The 14,466-nt window shown below is 42.4% G+C and overlaps 1 protein-coding gene across 12 annotated transcripts in view; it reads left to right on the forward strand.

The window, feature by feature from the left end:
- The window catches only part of Mo25 (calcium binding protein Mo25), a 97,967-nt gene that overhangs the window by 14,125 nt on the left and 69,376 nt on the right, over positions 1-14,466 (forward strand). For 6 of the 12 annotated variants that reach the window (XM_071674994.1, XM_071674997.1, XM_071674995.1 and 3 more), the window contains one exon: positions 446-640. The exons of 5 other annotated variants lie outside the window; for them this stretch is intronic. The gene's annotated coding sequence lies outside the window, so the exon portion shown is untranslated. The remainder of the gene's footprint in view (positions 1-445; positions 641-14,466) is intronic. One more of the 12 variants, XM_071674999.1, reaches the window with a different exon arrangement.

The following is a 14,466-nucleotide window of genomic DNA, read 5'->3' on the forward strand; positions in this document are numbered from 1 at the left end:
ATGTGGAACACTTGAAGTTAACGTCCATTTAGGAAGCAAGAAGTATTGAAAATTAATACATTGTACTAATACTGGGCATTTTAAGAAACAAAAGAGTATTTTGCTTGTTTACCTCATGTAGTGTAAATTGGTTTATATGATGCATGTATCCAGTTTTTGTTTCTTGGTCCTTGCTCTTAGCTTCAGTGTTCATTTTCTAAAGTAACATATACAGCATAATTATATCATATATCATCTCACCTGTAATATGCTTCATCCACAATAATATGTATCAACTGACTGGAAAGGTTATTTTGTCTTCACTGGACTTGTATTTCCTTTCTCATTGTAGTAATTTCTGTTTTCTCATTTTATTCTCACTGTCTTTATTAGTTGATTCATTATCATATAATGATTGAATATTCATGAATATTAGAGAAGCTTAGGACTGTTGTTGTGTTTGCAGCAGGTGAAGTGTGTGGGATGAGAAAGAGGAGTAAGAAAGAAAGGAACATCATGATGCTGTGAAAAAGTGCAAAGAGCCATAGTCGAGAAGTGTTAAGCATACCATTTGATGATGCGACATGTAGGAGTTAGTGAGGACACGAAGCAAGAAAACAAGAGGAAGTATAAAGACACAATAAAGGAATCCAAAAGGGTGGTAAGAACCAAAAACGAGTGGCTGAGGAACTGTGATTGAAGTTAAGTGCACGGTGAAAATGAAGGGAATGAAAAAGTTGAAAGGAAGATTTTTTTTGTACCAAAGATTTCAGACTGCTGAATTTTTAAGTGCTCTGTGAACCTGATGGAACAACATATATGTTGAATTTAAGGGCCAGAGATAAATCTTTGCATTACACATATATTAAACACTAGGGACAGAGATTAAGCAAAATTATCACATTGGGAAAGCTGGGGAATAGAAGTGTAGGAGTATGATTGCGGTTGAGTTAAGGAAGAGATATATTAGATGAAATATGGTAAGACTCTTGCATTGGATCAGAAAAACATGGAAGACTCAGAGGAAGGGAAGGTAATGAGATGGAATAGAATTGCACTAATACATTGTGTATGAGACCTTGCTTTGGAATCTTTGGGACAGAAGTCATAAAATGTGGAAAGAATAAATGCATTGACTGTAAGGTTATAAGCCTGCTAAGTGCAGGAGGCAAGGTGTATTGTAGAGTGATGATAGAATCAAGGAAATGACAACTGATGAACAAGATATTTAGTGTAAGAATCAAATCTTTAATGTTGAGATATTAGTTGAGAGATTATTAGGAAGAGAAGAGTGTATAAGTAGCATTTAGTGATTTAGGATACTTTTATGATAAGAGTTGGTAATGGATTGTTTAATGCTTTGAAGAGTTTGTGGAAGAGTTTTTCTTAGAATGAGTAGAATATATTTTGGAGCAGTGGTTCCCAGTCTTTCTCAACCCAGTACCACCATGCAAGTCTATGGTGGCTGATGACCCCTTATAGAAATTGATTTTTTTTTTTTTTTTTTATCAAGAATGCCATCTTTTGAAAAACTGGAATTGGCCCATTAATAGGTGCCCCACTTCAGGATTAATTTTGCCAGTACTGCACAAGAATTGGGTGAAACTCAACTGATTTAACTTGAACAAAAAAGGTATATAGTTATATATGGTTCTGTGACATTTCTAAAACATGGAAAATCATGATGCTTTTACCAGGAGAATCATAAGCATATCGTAGCATTTCAGTATTCTTTGAACATCGGAAACTTTAATGGTATTATATGATTCAGTTTGAAAAAGAATTTAAGTATAAGGCATCAGAAGCACTTGTACCCACTAAACTCAGTCCAGTGTTGCATTGAGGCCAGTGGACAGAAAGCTGATCCATATGTGTTCTGGCTGCAATTAATGCTCCTTTACAGTTTTTATGTGTCTTATTCACAGTGAAAGTTTCTTAGTGCTCCATTAGTGTTTTTCTTCCCCTTTCATTTCATAATTTTTCAATGGGGGCATTACTGTTTGCATTGGGAACCACTGTTTTAAGATGATGGTGGATTTCATTGACTGGTTCTTTCATACAGCTTGAGTAAGTAAGGGATGTATTTACATTACGGAGAGGGGGGCCAGGTGAGGATGTTCCCTCGGAGGCCCAGTCCTCTGTTCTTGGCACTACCTTGCTAACGCGGGAAGTGGCGAGGAGTTTGAGGGAAAGATATATATATATATATATATATATATATATATATATATATATATATATATATATATATATATATATATATTTTTTTTTTTTTTTTTTTAATTTTCCAAAAGAAGGAACAGAGAAGAGGTCCAGGTGAGGATATTCCCTCAAAGGCCCAGTCCTCTGTTCTTAACGCTACCTCGCTATCGCGGGAAATGGCGAATAGTATGAAAAAAAAAAATATATATATATATATATATATATATATATATATATATATATATATTTTTTTTTTTTTTTTTTTATACTTTGTCGCTGTCTCCCGCGTTTTCGAGGTAGCGCAAGGAAACAGACGAAAGAAATGGCCCAACCCCCCCCCCCCCATACACATGTATATACATACGTCCACACACGCAAATATACATACCTACACAGCTTTCCATGGTTTACCCCAGACGCTTCACATGCCTTGATTCAATCCACTGACAGCACGTCAACCCCGGTATACCACATCGCTCCAATTCACTCTATTCCTTGCCCTCCTTCCACCCTCCTGCATGTTCAGGCCCCGATCACACAAAATATTTTTCACTCCATCTTTCCACCTCCAATTTGGTTTCCCTCTTCTCCTGGCTCCCTCCACCTCCGACACATATATCCTCTTGGTCAATCTTTCCTCACTCATCCTCTCCATGTGCCCAAACCACTTCAAAACACCCTCTTCTGCTCTCTCAACCACGCTCTTTTTATTTCCACACATCTCTCTTACCCTTACGTTACTCACTCGATCAAACCACCTCACACCACACATTGTCCTCAAACATCTCATTTCCAGCACATCCATCCTCCTGCGCACAACTCTATCCATAGCCCACGCCTCGCAACCATACAACATTGTTGGAACCACTATTCCTTCAAACATACCCATTTTTGCTTTCCGACATAATGTTCTCGACTTCCACACATTCTTCAAGGCCCCCAGAATTTTCGCCCCCTCCCCCACCCTATGATCCACTTCCGCTTCCATGGTTCCATCCGCTGCCAGATCCACTCCCAGATATCTAAAACACTTCACTTCCTCCAGTTTTTCTCCATTCAAACTCACCTCCCAATTGACTTGACCCTCAACCCTACTGTACCTAATAACCTTGCTCTTATTCACATTTACTCTTAACTTTCTTCTTCCACACACTTTACCAAACTCAGTCACCAGCTTCTGCAGTTTCTCACATGAATCAGCCACCAGCGCTGTATCATCAGCGAACAACAACTGACTCACTTCCCAAGCTCTCTCATCCCCAACAGACTTCATACTTGCCCCTCTTTCCAAAACTCTTGCATTTACCTCCCTAACAACCCCATCCATAAACAAATTAAACAACCATGGAGACATCACACACCCCTGCCGCAAACCTACATTCACTGAGAACCAATCACTTTCCTCTCTTCCTACACGTACACATGCCTTACATCCTTGATAAAAACTTTTCACTGCTTCTAACAACTTTCCTCCCACACCATATATTCTTAATACCTTCCACAGAGCATCTCTATCAACTCTATCATGTGCCTTCTCCAGATATACATAAGTATACTTATGTAAGTAGGAGAGATGGCCAGAGAGCGTTATTGGATTACGTGTTAATTGACAGGCGTGCGAAAGAGAGACTTTTGGATGTTAATGTGCTGAGAGGTGCAACTGGAGGGATGTCTGATCATTATCTTGTGGAGGCTAAGGTGAAGATTTGTATGGGTTTTCAGAAAAGAAGAGTGAATGTTGGGGTGAAGAGGGTGGTGAGAGTAAGTGAGCTTGAGAAGGAGACCTGTGTGAGGAAGTACCAGGAGAGACTGAGTACAGAATGGAAAAAGGTGAGAACAATGGAAGCAAGGGGAGTGGGGGAGGAATGGGATGTATTTAGGGAATCAGTGATGGATTGCGCAAAAGATGCTTGTGGCATGAGAAGAGTGGGAGGTGGGTTGATTAGAAAGGGTAGTGAGTGGTGGGATGAAGAAGTAAGAGTATTAGTGAAAGAGAAGAGAGAGGCATTTGGACGATTTTTGCAGGGAAAAAATGCAATTGAGTGGGAGATGTATAAAAGAAAGAGACAGGAGGTCAAGAGAAAGGTGCAAGAGGTGAAAAAAAAGGGCAAATGAGAGTTGGGGTGAGAGAGTATCATTAAATTTTAGGGAGAATAAAAAGATGTTCTGGAAGGAGGTAAATAAAGTGCGTAAGACAAGGGAGCAAATGGGAACTTCAGTGAAGGGCGCAAATGGGGAGGTGATAACAAGTAGTGGTGATGAGAGAAGGAGATGGAGTGAGTATTTTGAAGGTTTGCTGAATGTGTTTGATGATAGAGTGGCAGATATAGGGTGTTTTGGTCGAGGTGGTGTGCAAAGTGAGAGGGTTAGGGAAAATGATTTGGTAAACAGAGAAGAGGTACTGAAAGCTTTGCGGAAGATGAAAGCCGGCAAGGCAGCAGGTTTGGATGGTATTGCAGTGGAATTTATTAAAAAAGGGGGTGACTGTATTGTTGACTGGTTGGTAAGGTTATTTAATGTATGTATGACTCTAGGTGAGGTGCCTGAGGATTGGCGGAATGCGTGCATAGTGCCATTGTACAAAGACAAAGGGGATAAGAGTGAGTGCTCAAATTACAGAGGTATAAGTTTGTTGAGTATTCCTGGTAAATTATATGGGAGGGTATTGATTGAGAGGGTGAAGGCATGTACAGAGCATCAGATTGGGGAAGAGCAGTGTGGTTTCAGAAGTGGTAGAGGATGTGTGGATCAGGTGTTTGCTTTGAAGAATGTATGTGAGAAATACTTAGAAAAGCAAATGGATGACAGAGTGGCAGATATAGGGTGTTTGGGTCGAGGTGGTGTGCAAAGTGAGAGGGTTAGGGAAAATGATTCGGTAAACAGAGAAGAGGTAGTAAAAGCTTTGCGGAAGATGAAAGCCGGCAAGGCAGCAGGTTTGGATGGTATTGCAGTGGAATTTATTAAAAAAGGGGGTGACTGTATTGTTGACTGGTTGGTAAGGTTATTTAATGTATGTATGACTCATGGTGAGGTGCCTGAGGATTGGCGGAATGCGTGCATAGTGCCATTGTACAAAGGCAAAGGGGATAAGAGTGAGTGCTCAAATTACAGAGGTATAAGTTTGTTGAGTATTCTTGGTAAATTATATGGGAGGGTATTGATTGAGAGGGTGAAGGCAGGTACAGAGCATCAGATTGGGGAAGAGCAGTGTGGTTTCAGAAGTGGTAGAGGATGTGTGGATCAGGTGTTTGCTTTGAAGAATGTATGTGAGAAATACTTAGAAAAGCAAATGGATTTGTATGTAGCATTTATGGATCTGGAGAAGGCATATGATAGAGTTGATAGAGATGCTCTGTGGAAGGTATTAAGAATATATGGTGTGGGAGGCAAGTTGTTAGAAGCAGTGAAAAGTTTTTATCGAGGATGTAAGGCATGTGTACGTGTAGGAGGAGAGGAAAGTGATTGGTTCTCAGTGAATGTAGGTTTGCGGCAGGGGTGTGTGATGTCTCCATGGTTGTTTAATTTGTTTATGGATGGGGTTGTTAGGGAGGTAAATGCAAGAGTCTTGGAAAGAGGGGCAAGTATGAAGTCTGTTGGGGATGAGAGAGCTTGGGAAGTGAGTCAGTTGTTGTTCGCTGATGATACAGCGCTGGTGGCGGATTCATGTGAGAAACTGCAGAAGCTGGTGACGGAGTTTGGTAAAGTGTGTGTAAGAAGAAAGTTAAGAGTAAATGTGAATAAGAGCAAGGTTATTAGGTACAGTAGGGTTGAGGGTCAAGTCAATTGGGAGGTGAGTTTGAATGGAGAAAAACTGGAGGAAGTGAAGTGTTTTAGATATCTGGGAGTGGATCTGTCAGCGGATGGAACCATGGAAGCGGAAGTGGATCATAGGGTGGGGGAGGGGGCGAAAATTTTGGGAGCCTTGAAAAATGTGTGGAAGTCGAGAACATTATCTCGGAAAGCAAAAATGGGTATGTTTGAAGGAATAGTGGTTCCAACAATGTTGTATGGTTGCGAGGCGTGGGCTATGGATAGAGTTGTGCGCAGGAGGATGGATGTGCTGGAAATGAGATGTTTGAGGACAATGTGTGGTGTGAGGTGGTTTGATCGAGTAAGTAACGTAAGGGTAAGAGAGATGTGTGGAAATAAAAAGAGCGTGATTGAGAGAGCAGAAGAGGGTGTTTTGAAATGGTTTGGGCACATGGAGAGAATGAGTGAGGAAAGATTGACCAAGAGGATATATGTGTCGGAGGTGGAGGGAACGAGGAGAAGAGGGAGACCAAATTGGAGGTGGAAAGATGGAGTGAAAAGGATTTTGTGTGATCGGGGCCTGAACATGCAGGAGGGTGAAAGGAGGGCAAGGAATAGAGTGAATTGGAGCGATGTGGTATACAGGGGTTGACGTGCTGTCAGTGGATTGAATCAAGGCATGTGAAGCGTCTGGGGTAAACCATGGAAAGCTGTGTAGGTATGTATATTTGCGTGTGTGGACGTATGTATATACATGTGTATGGGGGGGGGGCATTTCTTTCGTCTGTTTCCTTGCGCTACCTCGCAAACGCGGGAGACAGCGACAAAGTATAATAAATATAAATAAATATATATATATATATATATATATATATATATTTTTTTTTTTTTTTTTTTTTGGTTTGTCGCTGTCTCCCGCGTTTGCGAGGTACCGCAAGGAAACAGACAAAAGAAATGGCCCAACCCACCCCCATACACATGTATATACATACGTCCACACACGCAAATATACATACCTACACAGCTTTCCATGGTTTACCCCAGATGCTTCACATGCCCTGATTCAATCCACTGACAGCACGTCAACCCCGGTATACCACATCGCTCCAATTCACTCTATTCCTTGCCCTCCTTTCACCCTCCTGCATGTTCAGGCCCCGATCACTCAAAATCTTTTTCACTCCATCTTTCCACCTCCAATTTGGTCTCCCACTTCTCCTCGTTCCCTCCACCTCCGACACATATATCCTCTTGGTCAATCTTTCCTCACTCATTCTCTCCATGTGCCCAAACCATTTCAAAACACCCTCTTCTGCTCTCTCAACCACGCTCTTTTTATTTCCACACATCTCTCTTACCCTTACAGTACTTACTCGATCAAACCACCTCACACCACATATTGTCCTCAAACATCTCATTTCCAGCACATCGACCCTCCTGCGCACAACTCTATCCATGGCCCACGCCTCGCAACCATACAACATTGTTGGAACCACTATTCTTTCAAACAAAGCCATTTTTGCTTTCCGAGATAATGTTCTCGACTTCCACACATTCTTCAAGGCTCCCAGGATTTTCGCCCCCTCCCCCACCCTATGATTCACTTCCACTTCCATGGTTCCATCCGCTGCCAGATCCACTCCCAGATATCTAAAACACTTTACTTCCTTCAGTTTTTCTCCATTCAAACTTACCTCCCAATTGACTTGACCCTCAACCCTACTGTACCTAATAACCTTCCTCTTATTCACATTTACTCTTAACTCTCTTCTTTCACACTCTTTACCAAACTCAGTCACCAGCCTCTGCAGTTTCTCGCATGAATCAGCCACCAGCGCTGTATCATCAGCGAACAACAACTGACTCACTTCCCAAGCTCTCTCATCCACAACAGACTTCATACTTGCCCCTCTTTCCAAAACTCTTGCATTCACCTCCCTAACAACCACATCCATAAACAAATTAAACAACCCATGGAGACATCACACACCCCTGCTGCAAACCTACATTCACTGAGAACCAATCACTTTCCTCTCTTCCTACACATACGCATGCCTTACATCCTCGATAAAAACTTTTCGCTGCTTCTAACAACTTGCCTCCCACACCATATATTCTTAGTACCTTCCACAGAGCATCTCTATCAACTCTATCATATGCCTTCTCCAGATCCATAAATGCTACATACAAATCCATTTGCTTTTCTAAGTATTTCTCACATACATTCTTCAAAGCAAACACCTGATCCACACATCCTCAACCACTTTTTATTTATATTTATTTTATTTTGCTTTGTCGCTGTCTCCCTCATTTGCGAGGTAGCGCAAGGAAACAGAAGAAAGAAATGGTCCAACCCACCCCCATACACATGTATATACACATCCACACACGCAAATATACATACCTATACATCTCAATGTACACATATATATATACACACACAGACACATACATATATACCCATGCACACAATTCACACTGTCTGCCTTTATTCATTTCCATCGCCACCTCGCCACACATGGAATACCATCCCCCTCCCCCCTCATGTGTGCGAGGTAGCACTAGGAAAAGATAACAAAGGCCCCATTCGTTCACACTCAGTCTCCAGCTGTCATGCAATAATGCCCGAAACCACAGCTCCCTTTCCACATCCAGGCCCCACACAAACTTTCCATGGTTTACCCCAGACGCTTCACATGCCCTGATTCAATCCACTGACAGCACGTCAACCCCGGTATACCACATCGATCCAATTCACTCTGTTCCTTGCCCGCCTTTCACCCTCCTGCATGTTCAGGCCCCGATCACTCAAAATCTTTTTCACTCCATCTTTCCACCTCCAATTTGGTCTCCCACTTCTCCTCGTTCCCTCCACCTCCGACACATATATCCTCTTGGTCAATCTTTCCTCGCTGATTCTCTCCATGTGCCCAAACCATTTCAAAACACCCTCTTCTGCTCTCTGAACCACGCTCTTTTTATTTCCACGCATCTCTCTTACCCTTACATTACTTACTCGATCAAACCACCTCACACCACACATTGTCCTCAAACATCTCATTTCCAGCACATCCACCCTCCTGCGCACAACTCTATCCATAGCTCCCGCCTCGCAACCATACAACATTGTTGGAACCACTATTCCTTCAAACATAGCCATTTTTGCTTTCCGAGATAATGTTCTCGACTTCCACACATTCTTCAAGGCTCCCAGGATTTTCGCCCCCTCCCCCACCCTATGATTCACTTCCGCTTCCATGGTTCCATCCGCTGCCAGATCCACTCCCAGATATCTAAAACACTTTACTTCCTCCAGCTTTTCTCCATTCAAACTTACCTCCCAATTGACTTGACCCTCACCCCTACTGTACCTAATAACCTTTCAAACTATTTGCTATTTCCCGCATTAGTGAGGTAGCGTTAAGAACAGAGGACTGGGCCTTTGGGGGAATATCCTCACCTGGCCTCCTTCTCTGTTCCTTCTTTTGGAAAATTGAAAAAAAAAATGAGAGAGAGGAGGATTTCCAGCCCCCCGCTCCCTCCCCTTTTAGTCGCCTTCTACGACACGCAGGGAATACGTGGGAAGTATAAGTTTGTTTAGTATTCCTGGTAAATTATATGGGAGAGTATTGATCGAGAGGGTGAAGGCATGTACAGAGCATCAGATTGGGGAAGAGCAGTGTGGTTTCAGAAGTGGTAGAGGATGTGTGGATCAGGTGTTTGCTTTGAAGAATGTATGTGAGAAATACTTAGAAAAGCAAATGGATTTGTATGTAGCGTTTATGGATCTGGAGAAGGCATATGATAGAGTTGATAGAGATGCTCTGTGGAAGGTATTAAGAATATATGATGTGGGAGGCAAGTTGTTAGAAGCAGTGAAAAGTTTTTATCGAGGATGTAAGGCATGTGTATGTGTAGGAAGAGAGGAAAGTGATTTGTTCTCAGTGAATGTAGGTTTGCGGCAGGGGTGTGTGATGTCTCCATGGTTGTTTAATTTGTTTATGGATGGGGTTGTTAGGGAGGTGAATGCAAGAGTTTTGGAAAGAGGGGCAAGTATGAAGTCTGTTGTGGATGAGAGAGCTTGGGAAGTGAGTCAGTTGTTGTTCGCTGATGATACAGCGCTGTTCGCTGATTCATGTGAGAAACTGCAGAAGCTGGTGACTGAGTTTGGTAAAGTGTGTGAAAGAAGAAAGTTAAGAGTAAATGTGAATAAGAGCAAGGTTAATTATTAGGTACAGTAGGGTTGAGGGTCAAGTCAATTGGGAGGTAAGTTTGAATGGAGAAAAACTGGAGGAAGTAAAATGTTTTAGATATCTGGGAGTGGATCTGGCAGCGGATGGAACCATGGAAGCGGAAGTGAATCATAGTGTGGGGGAGGGGGCGAAAATCCTGGGAGCCTTGAAGAATGTGTGGAAGTCGAGTGCATTATCTTCGAAAGCAAAAATGGGTATGTTTGAAGGAATAGTGGTTCCAACAATGTTGTATGGTTGCGAGGCGTGTGCTATGGATAGAGTTGTGCGCAGGAGGGTGGATGTGCTGGAAATGAGATGTTTGAGGACAATGTGTGGTGTGAGGTGGTTTGATCGAGTAAGTAATGTAAGGGTAAGAGAGATGTGTGGAAATAAAAAGAGCGTGGTTGAGAGAGCAGAAGAGGGTGTTTTGAAATGGTTTGGGCACATGGAGAGAATGAGTGAGGAAAGATTGACCAAGAGGATATATGTGTCAGAGGTGGAGGGAACGAGGAGAAGTGGGAGACCAAATTGGAGGTGGAAAGATGGAGTGAAAAATATTTTGTGTGATCGGGGCCTGAACATGCAGGAGGGTGAAAGGCGTGCAAGGAATAGATTGAATTGGAATGATGTGGTATACCGGGGTCAACGTGCTGTCAATGGATTGAACCAGGGCATGTGAAGCATCTGGGGTAAACCGTGGAAAGTTCTGTGGGGTCTGGATGTGGAAAGGGAGCTGTGTTTTCGGTGCATTATTACATGACAGCTAGAGACTGAGTGTGAACGAATGTGGCCTTTGTTGTATTTTCCTAGTGTTACCTCGTGCACGTGGGAGGAGGGGGTTGTTATTTTATGTGTGGCGGGATGGTGACGGGAATGAATAAGGGCAGACTATGAATTATGTACATGTGTATTTATGTATATGTCTGTGTGTGTATATATATGTATACGTTGAGATGCATTGGTATATTTATGTGCGTGTGTGGACGTGTATGTATATACATGTGTATGTAGGGGGTTGGGCCATTCTTTTGTCTGTTTCCTTGTGCTGCCTCGCTAACGTGGGATACAGCGCCAAAGTATAATAAAATAGATAAATATATATATATATATATATATATTTTTTTTTTATACTTTGTCGCTGTCTCCCGCGTTTGCGAGGTAGCGCAAGGAAACAGACGAAAGAAATGGCCCAACCCCCCCCCCCTATACACATGTACATACACACGTCCACACACGCAAATATACATACCTACACAGCTTTCCATGGTTTACCCCAGACGCTTCACATGCCTTGCTTCAATCCACTGACAGCACGTCAACCCCTGTATACCACATGACTCCAATTCACTCTATTTCTTGCCCTCCTTTCACCCTCCTGCATGTTCAGGCCCCGATCACACAAAATCTTTTTCACTCCATCTTTCCACCTCCAATTTGGTCTCCCTCTTCTCCTCGTTCCCTCCACCTCCGACACATATATCCTCTTGGTCAATCTCTCCTCACTCATTCTCTCCATGTGCCCAAACCATTTCAAAACACCCTCTTCTGCTCTCTCGACCACGCTCTTTTTATTTCCACACATCTCTCTTACCCTTACGTTACTTACTCGATCAAACCACCTCACACCACACATTGTCCTCAAACATCTCATTTCCAGCACATCCATCCTCCTGCGCACATCTCTATCCATAGCCCACGCCTCGCAACCATACAGCATTGTTGGAACCACTATTCCCTCAAACATACCCATTTTTGCTTTCCGAGATAATGTTCTCGACTTCCACACATTTTTCAAGGCTCCCAAAATTTTCGCCCCCTCCCCCACCCTATGATCCACTTCCGCTTCCATGGTTCCATCCGCTGACAGATCCACTCCCAGATATCTAAAACACTTCACTTCCTCCAGTTTTTCTCCATTCAAACTCACCTCCCAATTGACTTGACCCTCACCCCTACTGTACCTAATAACCTTGCTCTTATTCACATTTACTCTCAACTTTCTTCTTCCACACACTTTACCAAACTCAGTCACCAGCTTCTGCAGTTTCTCACATGAATCAGCCACCAGCGCTGTATCATCAGCGAACAACAATTGACTCACTTCCCAAGCTCTCTCATCTCCAACAGACTTCATACTTGCCCCTCTTTCCAGGACTCTTGCATTTACCTCCTTTACAACCCCATCCATAAACAAATTAAACAACCATGGAGACATCACACACCCCTGCCGCAAACCTACATTCACTGAGAACTATATATATATATAGTGCTACCTCGCTAACGCAGGAGACAGCAACAAAGTATAGTAAAATATATATATATATATATATATATATATATATATATATATATATATACTTTATATATTTCCTGCAGTGGCAAGGTAACTCCAAATACAAACAAAGAACAACTCATTCAGTTGCATCTACTCTAACTCTCATGTATGATGCACTGAAACCAGAGCCCTCTATTCACATTTAGGCCCCACACACCTTTTTCTGGTTTCCCCTGGCTGCTGCATATGCCCAAGTTCAGTCCATTGACAACATGTTGCCCCCAGTGTACCACATCACTCCAATTTGCTCTATCGCATGCTTGGATCACATGCTCTTACTTGTTCAGGCCCCAAGACACTCAAGGTCTCTCCACTCTGTCCTTCCATTTCCTTAGTTTCACCTTTTTCTTTGTTCCCTCCACTTCAGGTATTGACACCCTTTTAGTCACCACTTCCTTACATATCCTTTTCATATGTCCAGACCATTTCAGTACATCCTTTTACTTTTCTCATACTTCCTCCTCTTTCTATCTCACCTTTCTCTCACCCTGTCATTTTTTACTCGATCATTATTCCTTACACCATATGTTGTCCTTGAACACTTCACTTGCATCACAACTACGCTCTTCTGTATCTTGCTTTTTGAGGCCCACACCTTGCATCCATACAATACCATCAGGATTGCATTCCCATCTTCTTTGCCATCACAGTTAGGACCTCTCTTTCCACTTATTCCTCATTGTGTTTAAACTTAGCTCCCATGATTCCATTTACTGCCATCTCTGCTGCTTGGTATGTGAAACACCGAACTTACTTGAGTTTTTATCCTTTCAAACTTGCAAACTAACCTGTCTGTATCATCTGCTAAATTAAATAACTGCATTTTTCTCCTTTTATGTACTGACCCAAACCCAGAAAACAGGTTATGCAGTTTCTCTCAAATCTACCCCTATTGCTATCTCACCAGCAAACAATAATTGTCACAGCTCCCAGGCCCCCCTCACCCCCTACATACTGCATACATTCCCCTCTTTCCAAGTTCCCTGTATTTAGCTCCCTTACCACCCTAGGCATGGTGACATTTCACACCCTTGCCACATACCCACCTTCACATATACCTATGCACATTTTACTACTTGCACACATGCCTTGTCTCTGTAGATAAATTCCTCACTGCTTCTTATATCTTTCCTCTTACATTATATGTATTATATGTTCATAACACCATCTACAAAACATCTCAGTCGATCCTATCACATGCTTTTTCAGACCCACACATGCCATATACTAATCTTGTTTCTCTTAAGTATTTGTCACACAAATTCACATCCTCCACCACCACTCCTGAAACCACATTGTTCCATCCCAATCTGATACACCATGCATTCCATCACCCTCTCAATCCCAACTTTCCAACTTACCAAGTATACTTGAAGCACTAGTCTGTATGGTGTTGTAGGAATGCAAGGCATGTGTCATAGATGAAAATGTGTATAAGAGAGTAGATGTGTTGAAAATGGAATGCTTGAGGACAGTATGTGGTGTTCAGGAGGGTTGATTAAGAAATGAGAGGATAAGAGAGAGATGTGGTAGTAAGAAGAGTATGGTTGAGAGGGCTGAAGAGGGCATAATGAAATGGTTTGAACATATATAGAGGATGAGTGAAGAGACACTGAATAAGAGGAAATGTTTGTTAGAAGTGGGGGGAACAAGGAGGATGGGGATGGCTGAGGAGAAGATGGAAAGCTGAACTGAAAGATGCTATGAGTTATTAGGGCCTTAACATGCTGGAGGGAGTGACCTGTGCATGGGATAGAACATACTGGAGAAATGTGATGCACAGGGGTTGATGTGCTGTCAGTCTGGTGAACTGGAGTATATGAAGTAGTCAGCAGAATAACTGGAATGGTCTGTGGGGGCTTGGATTGGGATAGGTGGCTCTGGTTTTGGTGTATTATCTATGACAAATAGAGAGGATGTGGGCAAATGAGGCCATTCTTCATCTGTTTATGGCACTAACTCTCTAAT

The sequence above is a fragment of the Panulirus ornatus genome, chromosome 20, assembly GCF_036320965.1.
Source record: "Panulirus ornatus isolate Po-2019 chromosome 20, ASM3632096v1, whole genome shotgun sequence".
Classification (NCBI taxonomy): domain Eukaryota; kingdom Metazoa; phylum Arthropoda; class Malacostraca; order Decapoda; family Palinuridae; genus Panulirus; species Panulirus ornatus.